Source organism: Zonotrichia leucophrys, chromosome 5, assembly GCF_028769735.1.
Source record: "Zonotrichia leucophrys gambelii isolate GWCS_2022_RI chromosome 5, RI_Zleu_2.0, whole genome shotgun sequence".
Classification (NCBI taxonomy): Eukaryota; Metazoa; Chordata; class Aves; order Passeriformes; family Passerellidae; genus Zonotrichia; species Zonotrichia leucophrys.
Window position 1 is genome coordinate 12153707 of NC_088175.1, and position 17115 is coordinate 12170821.

At 37.8% G+C, this 17115-nt stretch overlaps 1 long non-coding RNA gene across 1 annotated transcript; it reads left to right on the plus strand.

Moving 5' to 3' along the window:
- Positions 1-10408: 10408 nt before the first annotated feature.
- Positions 10409-16889, plus strand: LOC135448586 (uncharacterized). Its single transcript, XR_010440508.1, has 3 exons — positions 10409-10497; positions 13445-13563; positions 16693-16889. It is a non-coding gene; the product is annotated as an uncharacterized LOC135448586 (long non-coding RNA).
- The last annotated feature ends 226 nt before the right edge of the window (positions 16890-17115 follow it).

Below are 17115 nucleotides of genomic sequence, written 5' to 3' on the forward strand. Positions count from 1 at the left end.
CTCCGGCGCGGCCCCGCCCCCGAGGCAAAGGCGCGCGGCCGCCGTGAGGGGGCCCGGCGGCTCCGGGCGGCTGCACCGGCAAAGCCGGTGCGTCTCAGTGAGCTGAGTTATTCTAACGAGCCTTCATTGGACCTTAATATTAGTTATGGGCAGGTGCGGAATTTGCATAATGGTTCGTTCGGCGCGGCGTTAATTGCTGTGTGTGAAGTGCCCCGGTAATGAGATAACTGCGTGAGGGCTCCGGCAAGGAGAGGAGCAAAGCAGGTGGAACGTTAATCAAAGGAGAAGCGTGGCCCGCATCAAAGCGCACTTCGGCTGCTGCGGTGAACTGAGCTCTCGGTTCTCATTACTCTAATTTATTGTAAGCTTGTGGCTGCAGTTAACAAATTCTGGAAGTGTCAACACGCAGTGTAAAGGGCAGGCTACTCTTAGAAAAGCTTTCCTGAAAATTCAGCTGGTCTGTGTAATTCTCTCAGTGCTTGTCCGCAGGGCTGTGTATAGCGGTTTTCCCTGAAATGCTTTTATGTGGATAAACCTTCGCTACTGTCAGATATGATGCTGTATTATCAACCCTTGCTGAAGGTGTTCTGTGAGGAACTTTGGATGGATTCCTATGTTAAGTGTGTAGTCTCTTCTCTGGAAATGCTGTTTTGTCTTCTATAGGTACCTCAGAAAATTTGATGGCTTCTGACTACACTTTCATTGCACTCTCTCCTCATAGTTCCTGTCTGTATAGTGGCTTAATGAGAACTAAAGCTATCTGGCATTTTTCTAGAAAAAATGGGTGGTCTGGTAGAAGCAAATTTCATGTGATTTGTTTCCCGGGAGTCTGTACTATGTATTCTAAGTTTGCAAAAAGTTTTTTCATCGTAAGCACATAAAATGTAGCAGTATGAAAAATTTTATTTTAACTTAAAAATCCCAAACTCAATGGACTTGCCCATTTTCAATTTTGCTGGAACAGAGTAGATGAATAGAGGTGATTTATCTAGTGTTTCTTCTGTTTTTCCTATAACAGTTAAGCAAAATAAAAATTCTAGGTTAGGTTTATTGGTTTTTAATGCAAATTACTTTCTTTCTGTAGGTTTTTGAAGTGTGCAATGAAGACAGGAAGGGCTATTTAAGCAGAGAAGACTCTACACTTGGTCTAGTAATGTTTTATTTGCTAGAAACCCTCAAAGGTACATACTTTTTTTATGTTCTGAAGATCCAGCTTATGGATGTCTCACTGTTGAGAACACAGGTCTACACTAATTGGAGTGTGTTGCTGTAGGTGTGGTAAACAGAAATACCTACAAATTCTAAAAGTAATTTTCTAATTTGCACCTATTTATTCCAAAAGAAAATCATCAAACCCCTGGCTTTTCTCTTGAAGACTGTGATGAGTAGAAGGTTGTATTGTATTTCATATATGTACAAGATATAAAAAGTGACTTACTGAGCTTGTTATTGGTGTTTATTAGTGGAACGTTCAATTCTTTATTCAGTGGTTTCAGTAAATGTGAAACTGCTGCATATCCCAGTAATAAACGTGTATTCTCAAAAATATATCTGGTTTTAGTTTCAGCTAATAGTTGGACATTTTTAGCCATGACTTCTCAAATGTAAATCAACAACTGTACAGAAATCTTAAGAAAAGAAAGATTGAGAGAAAGAATGTGTTTCCATGCTTAGAGGAAAATACAGGATATCTTGTATGTCTTGATGTAGTTTTAGAAGTCACATTTTTATTCAAGTAAGTACAAGTGAATTAAAAAAGAGTATGAAGAACACAAAAGATTTTAGAATACACACAGTGTGTGTGTCTTTCTCATGGCATGTCAATAAATGAGACTAATCTACTATAAAGTGCATTATATATGTAAAGTATAGAAAGGCTGAATCATCTTTCTTCTTCAGCCTGAGCAATCTTCTTCCCTAATGACCACTTGGGACTAATTATTATTATTATTTTCAAATTAAGCACATATATTACAAAAACTGTCTTGACAAGGTCATAAACAAAATTGTGTCTATGATAATTTAGAGTAAAACCCACAAAAATATTTTAGTAAACTATAAGAGTAGTAATTTCTGATGTATTTCAGCTGTGGGTAAACATTTTCTCAATGAACTGTGGCCAGATCTAAAAATGCTTAAGGCTTCTAACGTGAGCCCTAACTGCTGAATTATGAATCTCAGAATGCTCAGCTTCTTCCTTATCTATCTTCTCCTAGCTATTTTTACCATATAAAATTAAGTGTTCTGTCAAATTCCCTGGATGTTTCTTCCAGCAGGAGTGCTCAAAACATGCTTAAGGCATTTAAACAAGAGCAGGCTCTGTGCATGAGTCACTGCTGGCATCTCCTTGGAAGGAGAATACAAGTAGAGGACTCCTGGGAAACAGGAGATGCAGGTTTAGTTATTTCTCCCTGAAAAGGTGCCAAGTCACACCTGCTGTGGCTTTAGGCACTGCTGTGACCATTTGGTCTGTGCAGCTGCACAAAAATTAATTAAGAAACCTTTGTTCTAGGGCTGATTCTGTCATCTCGTGGTTTTGCTTGCTCCTTAAGTGGGCCCAATTCCAGCAACTGTTGCCCTTTCCCCAATTACTGCTCGTTGTGAAGATCCCTAAAAGGTCCCTGGGGAGGCAGATACTTTTCTTTTTGTGGCTCCTGCTCGTGTGCATTAAGTAAGGTTTGTAGCACAGCCACATGTTTTGCTTTTGCTGATGACTAGGTCCTGAGTGTGTTTCTTTCAGCATGTGTGTGGTTTTTAATCTGCTTCTGAGAAACACAACTTTCTCTGTGCGCCAGAGAGGAACCAAATGCAGATGTTGAAGTCCTAAAAGTTAATTGCTAGGATCCAGTTCTTGAGCATGTTATTGTGCAATTGCTTTGTTGTCAAAATTCACAAAATCCTAGGCTACAGGAGCAGCCCTTCTATTTTTTTGGAAACGATTAAGAACAGCCCTGGCAAGGAGAGTCCTTTCAATTGTTTTTGCAAGACATGGGGAATGGTGTGCATTCATTATTTCTTAAGGTGAAACTGGTTTTCAGCTGCACTACTAACTAACACTTTCAGTAGAAATGGCAATTGCTTAACATCATCAACTGCAGTCAAGCAACTGAATTTTTAGTAAATTGTTGCTGCATTTTTTTTGATCACGTTTGCATTTATTCTAAAAGTTAAAAGTAATACTAACTTTACCCACTAGATGTCATGAATGAACTCTTCCTTGGAAAAGCTGAGCTCTAAAAATTTGAATCACATTCCTATTCTGCTTGATTTTTCTAAATAATTTGTAATAACAATGCTATATCGTGAGTAAAATATTATTTTAGTATGGTTGTTAATATAAATTTTGAACTTTATGTAATTTTAATGTTTAAAATTAAACCTTCTGAGGCAAATAACTGGGAAAACTGTAACCAGAGATTAAGCTCATTGTTGAACTGATACTGTATGTATATCTGCATATAAATACTATCATTTCTGAGAACTAGCAACGTTGTGGGAATCATGTCTATGTGACTTTTATTTTTTCATTCTCTGACAGTTTGGTTCAGTGATCCTCTTTTCCTCAGAATTATTTGAAGTCATCTAAAATGCTCTTATATTTCAGCAACCATTCAGCTAACTAGCTCCTGGCATTTAGTCTTCCAACTGAAAAGGGGACTGAAGGAATTGTAGTCATTAAAATATGTAATTTCCAAGCTGAAGTTCCTTCCTGGTACTGTTACATTTAGACCTGACTAAAAGCCCTCCCTGCAGTGTTCCTGGGAGGCCAGGCCCCAATGTCCTGGGTTTTCCTTGTCCCAAGGCTGTGCCTTCAAGGAGGACCCCAGCAGGTCAGCAGCTGCTGCTGAACGAGGTGCCAGCAGCAGGGCAGAGAAGGGCAGTGTGAGCTCAAGGATGCTTCCAGCTGCTCTCCTGGCACATCCTATCAGAGCTTTCTAGGCAGGACTCCCTGCCTGTTAATATTTCTGACATGGTCATGGGGAGGTGTTGCAGGCGTGGTGGAACATGCAGCCTTAGCTTAAGTGGGCTCATCATGTCTGGCTTGTCCTTTCTCCAGACTGGAATAAGCTGAGGTTGCTCTGGAATCTGCTCCCATCCCCTCAGGTGGCTGTCTCAGTGCTGCAGCTGTGTGCAGTCTTGTACTCTGATAACACAGATGGAAGGGTTTATGTTGCAGACATTTTTTCATAGAAATCCTTTCTTTCAGATTTGTCCATCTTCTGAGAAGCAAAGGCCCAGAAGATGAATGTAAACAATTGTTATCAGCTGCTGTGGAATGCAATAGGATGCACCTGTGATTGGCTCATCTTCCATGTGTACCATTAAGGGCCAATCACAGGAGCAGCTCAGGGACAGATTCCCTGGACACAGAACTTTGTTATAGATTCTTTCTATTCTATTCTTAGTTTAGCAGCTCTCTGTGACAGGTTTAGACTCATGAGCATGCAGTCACATCAAAAACCAATATAATATAGCTCAAAGGGACCTCTCTGCTTTGTCTATATACTCCCTTTCTGATCCTTACATTGTTTAAAGATGTTTTGCAGGGATCTCTTGGTCACCTCCTAAATCAATTCTGAAAAATCTTTTTTTTTTTTTTTACTGTTTTCCTCATGTAATTTAGCTTATTGCTTTTTTACTATAAATGAATCCTGATAACACACTAATATTAGTGGATCTTGGAAATTTGCTAATCAATATATGTCACTCCAGTGTTCCTGTCAGGTAAAGTTGTGAGGTAAGAACCTGCTGAAAGACACTAAAGGATATATATAGTACATAAAATAAGATGGGTTCCAGAAAAGCTGTAGAAGCATAAATGATGCAAATATTTCTCGCATTTCCTCTTATTTTTTTCTATATTTTTGTTGAAGTTTTTATTTTAGACAGATTTACCAAATTAATTTTGATCCAGCTGGTCTTCAGTAAATTCCAATCTGAATATTAAACCAGAAATTTCTTTCATTGTTTAGAGGAAATAACAGATGTGGGTGCTGATGCTCCAGAAGTTAGATTTGAATATTACAGTTCCTTTGTGCATAAAGAACTCAAATTTCTACAAAGTTAAGCATCTTTGTTTAAAACTACTGAGTTTGAGATTTTGATATTGATTAGTACTCTGTTAGGACTACATATATACTTCTTTTTTGGATAAAAAAGGTGGTTTTATTTTAATTAGAATAAAATATTTTCTTACTTAAATGCCATAGTCGCTAGTGTTGTATAATATGGACTGATCACGAAGCTGGTGAGGGGTCAGGAGAGTCAGACATGGGAGGAATATCTGAGGGATCTGGGGTTGTTTAGCCTGGAGAAGAGAAAGCTCAGGGGAGACCTTATCATTCTCTACAACCACCTGAAAGGAGGTGGGGGTCTCTTCTCCCAGCAGCCAGCAAGAGTCCAAGAGGAGATGGCCTCAAGTTGCCCCAGAGGGGGTTTGGACTGGATATTAGGAAAAATTCCTTCAGCAAAAGGTCAGTGAGGCATTGGGACAGAAGCCTGGGGAAGCAGTGGAGGTTCTGGAGGTATTTAACACACTGGTAGATGCAGTGCTCAGGGATGTGGTTTGGTGGTGAGCAAGGCAGTGCTGGGTTAACACTTGGTCTGAAAGGTCTTAAGGGTCTTTTCTTACCTAAATGGTGCCATGATTCTGATCTTTCATTCTGTAACTGAGCTGACCGTGGCTATTAAAGACATTTCATACAGTTGTGTAGTATTTTTAGTGCTTCTATGTTAGGTTTAGCTTGAACTTATTCTTGCCACTCAAAGTGGCATTTCTTAATAGCAACATTATATTGATTAATGACAGAGAAAAGTATTTAGTAACTTTGAGTGTTCAAGCTGGTGATGAAAATTTATATGAATTTTTTGATAATGACACACTATTAACATGGAAAAATACTGGACTCCTATGCCATAATTCAAGAAATAAGCTTCTCATTTATATAATCCTGCTTGGGTTTTGTTGTCCTTGACATTACCAATTTACACTCAAACTTCTGTTTGTGGGGTCATGTGGCAAGTCTTATTGCACAAATTATTCATACAAAAAATGAAGTTATAAAAAACTGAGGTTGCTTTTATGCTAAATTCCATCTTCCCTTTTGCCACATGACTCCACAGGTATTTGTATAAATTTGTTTGAAAGGCATTAGGGAAGCTGATTCTGTTTATGATGCTAGAACACATGCTCATTAAGCCACACCCTTTCTGGTAAATCTTTAATTTAGGCAACAAATACAAAATAAAGATTGTTTGGCTTGGGATTTTTTTCCAGGAGAAAAAGCACATGAATGTCTGAATAAGAAACAGTGAAGATAAAAAGATAGATCATGGATTTGTTAATACCTAGTGGCTTTTATAATTTTTAAGCTGTCCTTTTTGTGTGTTGACATAGCTCTGCAGCCTTTTCTAGTAGCACATGAGTCGGCAGCTCTCCAAATCAATGAGTGGGCGGGACTCTATTATAGGAGTCATTCTATAAAAGGAAAATTGTATACTGTCATTTTCTGGGCTCTCATGTTACTAGGAAAGAGAAGGAATAAATGGATGGAAAGCTTATACTGCCTTTTTTATAATTTCCCTTCCATAGTTATCCAATTGAATGGAAAGCTGCTCATGCAGGCAAGTTCAGCATGTTTGGGCAACCTCTGTTATTATAGAAATGGTGCATGAACAGAACCTGGTAGTTGAAAGCAGCAAGACAGTGTAATCCTGGAAAGTGAGATGGTAATAGTTCTTAATATATGATTTTCAAGAAGAAGTAAGCAAAAAGGCACTGGAAATCTGTACACTGATAGATTTAAATTGAGACAGCAGGTGGAGCTGAAGGAGTTGTGCTTTTGAACCACCGCAGGAAGAAGAGACTATGAATGAATCAAAAGGAAAAGAAGTGCAGAGCTTTTGTTATGTTACTAGATAAAGGAAAAATTCCTGTAGAATACAGTCATCTTTTCTTCTCAAGAAAAGTAATTTGTTTTAAATGAACATAAGTCATATATCAGCAATTATGCAAGAAGAGTATTAATGTGTGTTTATACATTGAGTTGAAGTGGGATCCCTTTTCCAAAAAACATGCATCTGCTGAATTTTTGTGTCAGGATTTTTGCATGTTTTATGGAGAGACCTTAACTTTTGTGGGTCAGATTTTTGTTTCTTAATTTTTATGTTGTATTTGATTTTAGAATAAATGGTCGATTCAGAGCTTACAAACAAGATTTATATTTTAATTTCTTTAATTTTCTGTTCCTTAGAAAGGTAAAGATAAATGTACAAGACTTGCACACAGCATACATACAGAAGGAATAACCAATTCAGTTTTACACTCAATTTTATTATGGGTTTCACAGGAATCTCTAGCTGGGGTTATACATTATTTCAGACTTGGCTTCTGGGAATGATGCCAGATAGATTGTTTATGCAGCATGGATCTTTATCCATGGCATGCAAATGGCTTAGAAAAGTCCAGGTTTCTCTCCAGTGTAAAGAAACATGAGATGGCAGGTAACAAAAAAAAAAGTAGAGGTAAACAGAAGTATTATACTCAAGTATAGAAAATATGTGAGAAAAATTTAACTATATTGAAATGTTTTCATGATTATTCTCTAACTTTGAAGGATATTATTGCAGTTTTATTTTTATTTCTATAATTAAAACTATTCATAATCAGTAGACCTTAGTCGTACATATTTTTAAGGAGGAAAATGAAACTGGCTTTTTGTTTTTGGCAGGGAGATTTATTTTATTTTACATTTTTCTAGATCCATTATTTGAAAAGTTTGTTAAGTTTTATGAGGACAATGAAGATTGCACCATTATGCAGTAATGAAACAAGTAAATATTTACAGCTCTTGATACGCACTATAAGGATTTTTCCTTCTTCATCTTTGAAATATTAATTTAATTCTGAAGCAATTAAGCAGAACAGAACACCTGAAGGAAATAAAAAGACGCGATGTCCTGGATGCAGCAAAATGAAATCAAGCAGTACTAGCTAATAAAGATGGTGTTGATGTGGCTGAATAAGTCGGGCTCAGTTGCCTGCAGAGTTCTAGACTGTAACTCTGTCTGTGGTGGCAGCAGCTCCTCCAGCTGTTAGAGGAAATCTCTGCCATTCCCCTCTCCTATTTGCTGCCTCTCATTGTGTCTCTATGACTCACATTTCCCCACTCATTTGTGCCACAGGTTTTACCAATTCCCTTGCTTGTGGCTGTAGATTTCTTTTACTTCTCATGACAGACCAAGGAAGGGACACCAAAGGAATGAGGTGTTGCGGTGTGTTGTAATGTCCTGTTTTAAACTTCCGGGTCCCATCCCAGGTGTGCCTATGCCTCTCTCCCTTCCCCCTCGCCCCCTTGCTGAGTGTGCCCTGTCAATCAGGCTTAAGATTCCAGCAAGGCGTCGTGTGGTTGGTCCCTCAGGCCTGGGGGACATTGGATAGGTGTCCCTAGTCCCTTGAGACCCTGCCCCATCACCTGGTTGGTAGCTCACCTGTCCCCTCCCCTTCCCCTGTCCCGGAGCTTAAAAGGTTAATGAGACCATGCGGCTGTCTGGTTTTCGGCTGTTTGGATGGCCTGGAAAGGCCCGGGGTGGCCTTGGGGCAGCCCGCGTTTCAAAGGAACAGAAGAGGCTTCAGATCTTTTCTCGGTCTCTATGTTTATTAATTGTTTATCTAAAAGATTTTCTCTCGGCCCGACACAGGTCTGCTCAGCAGCCAGCCATGAGCACACTGTCCTGCCCTCCGGACGGTCACCTATCTTTATACCCAAAGTTACGTGTACAATATTTATCATTTTTCCCCAATACCTTTCACCCTTATTGCCCGGTGCACTTTTAGTAATGACCAATCCCAAAGTGCCACCATCACCACAGAAGATGGAGGAGAAGAAGAAGAAGAAGAAGGACAGGACACGCCCCAATTCCTCCATCTTACTTCTCTAAACCCCCCTGTACAGAAATCCTAAACCCTGTGCTTCACTCTCTAACTAACTAATCCCTTCACCATTCACCCCGGTGAAATCCTCCTATCCTCATACAGGTGTCGTCTCCCGTGTAGGATCAAAGTCCAGCCACCAGACACTTCTGGCAACATTCCAGGACTCCCGAGCCCCCCAAGGGTGGTCTCGGTGACTCGGCACCTCAGTCCCGAGGTGCTGAGATCCCACATGCGGCCTGCATTCTGTTGGCAGCAGTTGCCCCGGTTCAGACCTCTGTAACCATGGAATAAACATCTGGATATAACCCTCCAGCAGAATCCACTCCTTTATCTCTTCACCATTGCCAGAAGCTCTCTCTCCTGAGGTAAACGGAGTCCCTGACAAGCCTGGACTTGCACCAGTGCCCCGCTGCAATCTCCAGCAGCCAAGGTATCTCTGGGGTAAAGCACCACAGTGCCGCCTTTGGCCCAGCAGCGAGGGTCACACTGACCCAGGCACAATCTAACTGGTTATATTGGGATTCTTATTCCAATAATGAGGGGTTTTTTTCTCATTCTCATTGGGAAGTAGATGTGGAGATTCTTTCTCATTCCTGTTAAATAGCAAAGGATGTGCCATCAGCAAACTGAAAAAGGGAAAACTTTATCAGAAACCTCTGAGCTGATGGATTTTCAGATCCTCTGCCTTTTTTTTCCTGATCTCAGACAGGACTATGGTCTTTGAAAAGAGGGAAAGTGAAACATATGGCAGATCAGATGTTGGGATGATCTGATAAGCATGCATTCAGCTTTTTGCCATGAACTAAAAGTAGCTTTTCAAGTGTTATTTTTAGTGGGTTATTTCAAAGGACTTAACTGTTTCAAGCACTGTGCTTTTGTTTGCCTTGCTATGGTCTACAGTAGCCTTGTTTGAGATGCTTTATTTTCCAGATGAGTCTGGAAGTGAATTCATAACCTGAGTGATTGATCAGCTGATATTGCTCTGATATAATGCATTCAGCAGGATTAAACTGAACTAATAGGTTGAGTAAGTAACATTTGTGAAAAAAAATTAAAACACAATGTTCAAAATATCCAAGTTGTCAATGAAAATGGTAGATTTGAAAAGTAATTTTGAATATCTTATAGTTATTTTCAAAGCTTTGCAAATTTCAAATTTTCAATTAGTTTGTTCAGTTTTTCAAAATGCTACTGGTAAAATGAAAACTTAAATAAGAGAGTTGTAGATGTAGGCACATTACTTTTGGAGAGTTCACACTAGCAAAAAGGAATAGTCAGTATAAAATTTGTTTTAGATTGTTCAGCTTTATATAGTTGCCTTTCTAAAACATTTTTCTAATGCAGTAACTTAGAGTGTATCATCATTTCAAAACTGGGAATTGATTAGCTTACATGCAAACATTGTATTAAGTAGTTTTAAAAAACACCCTAATTTACATTATTTTTCTCTTGCCTATTCTTAATCTTAAAGATAGAGGATTTTTGCCTTTTGAAGACTTCAAGAGAGCTTTCAATTCTGTTTCTTCAAAGTTATCTGAGAAAATCTTATTTGAAGCCACCAGGTAAGATTAACAAATTGATCCATATTCCTGGATAGAAGTCTTTTTGTTCTTTCAGTTAATTGAAATTATTCGATTTTATCATGCAGCTGAAGATAAAAGCTTCAGCACCCATTACTGTTTCAGTGTCTTTATTAATAAAGATTATACACAAATTATTGTGTAAATAATGCAATAATTAATATAAATTTTATAACTAGTATTTTTAAAATAATAATAAATAAATAACAGGCACAGAAGGTAATTTGTTGCCTGTACTGTTTCTTAAGAAGCTTAAAACTATTTGCTTTTACATTTTTCTCTTCTAATCAGGAAATGCGTGTTCAAGAGCTGTCTCAATGAAATTTACTTAAACAGGAGTGTATATTGCAAGGTAGTAGTGGTGAGATTTCTTGCAAGGTGAGATTGGCTCAGAAGTGTGGATGTTGAGCTTTATTTAGGCAAACAGAGCTGAGACTTTCGTCCTAAATTGATCTGTACAATTGGATTAAGACTGCATGAAAAGAAAGGCGTAAGAAATATTTTGGTCACAGATATTTGTGAGAAGTTTCATGTATTTGTGACACAGAATCTATATTACAATAGATTGTTGTAATAAATGAAGCATATATATTTTCATATTTGTTGACACATTTCTTGTTCTTCCCTCTTTTTACCACAGAGATCAAAATTAAATTTTGGGACTGAACATAATTTCAAAGTGTTTCTTTTATGTTAAGTAAAATAATGTACAATACTTAGAAGTTCTTTAAGAGTTTTTAAATGTGATGACTGACCATATATGAGTTCTAAAATTATCTGTGTATTAGCAGTTAATACAACACAAAGGGATTAGGTCTGTAGAGCAGGAATTTTATGATGGGGACCCAATATCTGTATTGAGGGGGTTACTTGGCCCAATTCTAGTCTGGTCAGCCGAGGGTGGAGTGCTTTGGGTGCATGCCAGGAGCATATCCTTCAGTTTCATTTCATCTGGAATAAATGCAGTTTGTGTACTGTGAGCACTGTGATGTTCCCCATAGTACAGTCAGTAATGAAGACAGGGAAATTCAACATAAAAAAGCATTCCAAGTCTAAAGTAAAGCATAGGTAAATATTGAGACAAGGGGGAAAAGTTTAATTTGTATATTCAGATCTCTGTGATATTGTTAAATGAAAAGGGTTCCTTATGTTTATTTATAAAATTTTCTCTTTGGTGGAAGTGCTGGCTTCAGACTGGTTCCTTTAATTTGGAATGCATTGTTGCATGTGTTATTTTCTTATACTTTAAGTGAGATGTTGCAGAATAAGTGAAGTCTGTGCCTAGTGTCACAAAGGCAGGAACAGAAGGGAGGTAGGAAAAGAGTCAAAGGCACATTCATGATACTTAGCTTGTCTACTTACCATGCAGAGCAGGAAATTTTATGCTATGGAATGTAATTCTCAACATATTCTGAGATGTAAAATTGAAAACAAGTGTATTCAAGCTATGCAGAACACAAGGAAGGAATAATAGCAGTAATTGATTTGCATGAAGAGTGAAGGGCCCCACCAGAGTCATTTACCTTTCAGAGAAAGTAGAGTTGATTTGTAGGTATGCAAAATGCTCATAATAGGGGCATATATACATGTTGAACTAATTTTAACAAAATTGCAGCTTGAAAATGGAATCCTTTTCTTTATCATTCATATATATGTCTTATTAATATTAAAAATCTTTAAATATGACGTAGCAAGAAAGAACAATGGATTATTCTGGATTATTCTTCTAACCTACCCGTTAAGAGCTTTTATGCTCAAAATCTTTATTTGGCTACAAAGGAGACCCACTTGATGCTTGAAGCCAGTATTTATCTTTACTATATACTAAAATCTTAGCAATCTAATTAAAGAATTATTTTAATACAGATTTAATAATTGAAAAAAAGAGAGATCAAAAAGCACTATGCAGCAAAATGCAGCAAAATGTCTCAAAGCAGTTGTTATGCTCCTCCTACTACCTATCCCTTTCTCTGTGGTTTCTCTCAACCTTCCACTGTCCCTCTCAGTCCCCAAGCCCACAGGTTCAAGGCAGGCATGCTAGGGTGAATTACCACTATCCAAACTTTTCACCAGAAGGAGTGTAATATTCATGTTTTCTTGTCTCTCTAGCATCTACTTTGGGTAATTTAAATATGTTTGCCTGCCCAGTTTACACCTTTGTCTTTCTTCTCAGGTCTGCAAGCCCACATTGTATTCCAATATATGGCACAAACTACATATTTCAGATATTTGTTCTTTGCTCTGTCACCTATAAAAATATTTTTGTCCAGTTCCTGTGTCTGCATGTCTTTAACTGACCATAAGTGAGTTTTTAGTCTTGGTCTTTCAGTGTGCTTTTCACTTTTAGCCTGTGCCCTGTATTTTAACATCCCATGCCTTTACTACTCCATATGGCATGTTATTGCATCTGCTGTCATGCCAGGCCTGTATTTCTCTACATAAATATATAATTTTACATAGAATAAATTCTTGTTACTACTATCTGTGTAAAGCTATGTTTATCCTGTATAAAGTTAAGAACAAATTAGACAGAGCCACCTGCTCCTTGAAAGAGCTGTTGTTACAGATAAATAAAGCAAGTGGAATCTCCAGGGCAGGTCAAACAAGTTCAGACAAAGCCTGAAAAGCCTCAGTCCTTGCAAACTCTCTGCAGAGTTGTGGCCTGTTACTTGGAGTGGCTGTACTGAATTTACTGAAATCTCTTGAGGACCATATCTAATCTCATCTCAGACTGATAAAATAATATTTCATGTAGATGTTCTTTCTCCTCCAGGGTTGTTTTCTTACAAATGTCAGTAATATACTGCTTACAGCTGTTGCTGAAGTTTGGAGAATATGGACAGGTTTTCAGTTTATATTTGATTGTATTAACTGACTGTAATCTTGCCTGAACAGTAGAGTAACATTTGTTTCTGATCTAATATTGCAGTCATACTCAACAAAATGATCAGGGGTTTATTATACACCTGATGTGCACCTGAGTAGAATGCCATTGAACCATAAAAACTCAACATTCTGGACACAGGAGTTGCAGAAGTGGCTGCTAAGGTAAATGGTGTATTCCTCCATGGTGGGGCTCTCTGTGATGGGTAACACACCCATGAGAAGAAGAAGAATTGCTTTATACTATTGCTGCTGATCTCCATGTAGCTACAAGTATATGAAGTGTGCCAAGTCCTTTGCAAAAATTATTTGTGATAAATGGCCATCTGTAAGTGAACATGTTGTCATTTAAGGTGGGATTCAAATTCTTAAAAAACTACTTAAAGTACAGTTTTCCTTTTTTTATGAATATGAATGTCATATTTGAATTATACAGTATTATTAATTACATATGCTGAAAAAAATATTTGTTCTAGCTGTAACATTTGCTCAGAAAAACAGTTTATTTGTATGTTAAAGCCTCAGAGCATGATAATGGGAATAATAACAGTAGTAAGCTGAAAACCAACCATGTGTAAATGTGGATGAACCTATAAATGATGAAAAATGTCTTACAAACCAAAAGTGGACAGAAAATTCCCATACAGTTTTTAAAGCTAGCAAGCATAACTCAGATCTTAAGGAAGAAAAGAAGGCATTCATGATCAGCTTTTTATGCTACTGTGCCTTTAGATTGATAGTATCTCACAGTAGAGGTATATTAGTACTTTTGTATGTATTGGTACTTTCCATACAAAAAAATGACCTAATTGTCTCATTTTTCTTTCATGTAATTATCTAGTAATGAGAAAATAACCTGTTTTCCAGAGCCACCCCATGGAAGAAATCTTATGCTCTTCTATGCAAGTTTGATTTATAGACATGTAGTGCAGAGCACAGTGAATATGAGACATTCATCTTCCTATGGCTAGTTGCTATGGAAACATAGTACACAGTACAATGTCATTCCAGCTCTGGTGATGCCTGCAGTAGTTTATCCCTTTGTTGTTCTTGTTTCTTAAGCAACTGTCTTGCAGCCTTTCATATTATCACACTCCATCACCTATACAAATCTTTTTCCTTATCTCTTGAGGACCATATCTAATAGAAAAGATCCATTTTTTCTCTACCTGTACATGTCAGTACGTTTATTTTTTTTTTCAATCATGGGTTAAAAGCTTGTCCCATGCCCAAAAATAATATGCCATTGTCCTAACATTGGTAAAAAAAGATGCACCAGACTGCACATCAGAATGTAAGGCATCTGTGTCAGCATCTTTATTTACCATTTCCTGTCAGGGACTAGAGTTAAGAATTATTTTCTCCAACCAGTATCCTACCCAAGGAAGACAGAAAGGAAAATTAATCAGACTGTCCCACCTGTCCTTAGCTGGTATTTGTGAAGTGTACAAAAATCCAACAACTGTCTCAAAATACTCCCTCTGTTTCACGCTTGTGAGGGAACAATTGGAGAAATAAAAGGAGATCCTCATAATTTACCTGAAAAAATACTAAGGGTGTTATGGGGAACAGGAGTCAAATTGAATGTTTATTGCATTGGCAGTCTGTACCCCAACACAAGTTCTTTTTTGAGGCAGTATCTGTTTCATAATTTGTTGCACAGGGAACCAACACATTAATGAAGAGTCTGTGTGTCCCAGGCCCTGTGTAAGTGGGGTGATACTTTGCGAGCAAACTTTGTCAGTTAACACCTAAAGATAGATGTATCTTTTGGGTAGTAGTAGTACAAATGAGGTTTGTTTTGCTTTTCCTATCTCTAACTCTGTTGCCAATTCTGTCATCCAATTACTTAACATACTTGCTCTTTGTGGTGGGCTGACCCCAGCCAGTGACTCCCTGGCTGCCCCCACAGTGGGGCGGGGCAGGGAATCCAAGGAGAGAGCAAGAGAACTTGTGGGCTGTGATGAGGACACTTAAATGAGGGAAGCAAAGCTGAGCATGCCAGCTAAGCAGAATACAGAATTTATTCACGACTTCTCATCAGCAGGCAGATGTTTAGCTGCTTCCTGGAAAGCAGCACAGCTAATCATTACTTTGGGAGATAAACTCCATCACCACAAACTTCCTTTCCTTCCTTTTCTGTTCCCTAAACTTTAATTGCTGAGCATGACGTCAAAGGATCATAGAATGGTTTAGGGTGGAAGGGACCTTTAAGCATTGTCTAGTCCAACTCCCCAGACATAGGCATCTGAGGAAGACATAGACATCTTCCTCTAGAGCAGGCTGATCAGAGCCTTGAGCATTTCCAGGTGTGGGGCATCCACAAGTTTTCTGAGCAACCTGTTCCAGTGTCTCACAACCCTCACTGTAAAAATTCTTCCTTGCAGCAGACCCTCTTAATAATTAAAACTATTGTCCCTATCTTGTCACAAGTACTAAAGATATATCTGGCACCAAATCATTCTAACAAAAATTTTAAATATATTTTTTAGTGGTTATAACCCAAGTCTGTCTGTTATCCCAATACTACATAAAATTCATTTAAAAATCTGACCTCTCTTGCTTATCACTTTTTCTGAAGAAAGTTTTGCATAACTACAGGTATGTATTTTTTCAGGTTTGAAAGCAAAACCTAGCATGCAAGTGTTATACAATGTGCTGCACACCCATTTATGCCTTCTAAATAGTTAATTTGAGCCAAATTACTACATGGAATATTTGAAGTTATTGATCTAAATTAAGTTCATATGTAAATTTAAAATTTGTTTTTATATTTTTGAGTGTATGTCCAAACAAGTGTTTAAAATTATTTTAGAAAGTTTAAATAAGTCACTGGTTCCTACCTCTTAGTTCTCACTCCTGCCTTTCACACTGACCTTCTTTCATTGGTCCTTGAGGTTCAGCGTAAATTGTTTTAACAGAGACCATTCTTATTTAACATGAATCCTTTTTTATTTTGTATTGCTGCAAGTAGGGATATGCACGTGGTCAGTTGCCATAATGCATTCATGGTGATACAATTTTTTGAAATATGTCAATGCCATAGGAAGTGCTTAGCTGGTCATATCCTCAGGACTGTTTTTTCAAGCTGTTTTCCTTCATATTCAGTAAAACTGTGACATAATAAAACTATTAGAATGTGACAGCTATAAAATAGACATCAAAGATTTATTTTTTTTTTTTATTGTGATTAACATCTGTGGTAATAGCAGTACACCTGCCAACATGCCTCAAATGCCAATCACTTCTTTTAGTAATAGCTTGTATTTATTCCGTTTGGTGATGTCTTTACAGGGACTACCCACACAGATGCTGATGATTTTTAATTGCATTGGATGATAGAAACTGCAAAAAAGACTGACCCAACCAACTGATTTCAAATGAGTTGAACAAAATTATTGAACAGCCATTAGATGACAACAGCTCATGCTCATTTTCATCCGAAGCTGAACCTTTACTCTGAACGGAAAATTATTACTTAAGTTCTTTCAGAGCATACATTTTATTAAAAGCAGATTTTTCTCCAGAACTAAGAACAAAAGATTTCTTTTGAAGTGCAATTTTTGATGTATGCTGATAGACTGAAAACCTGATCCATCACCTCTGTAGGAAACCTGTTGCAGGGTTTGATCACTCTCTAGGTAAGGAATGCCCAGTCTGAAGTCCCCTGAATGAGCTTTGAACCATTCAAATGTCCTGTCACTGAACCACAGTGAG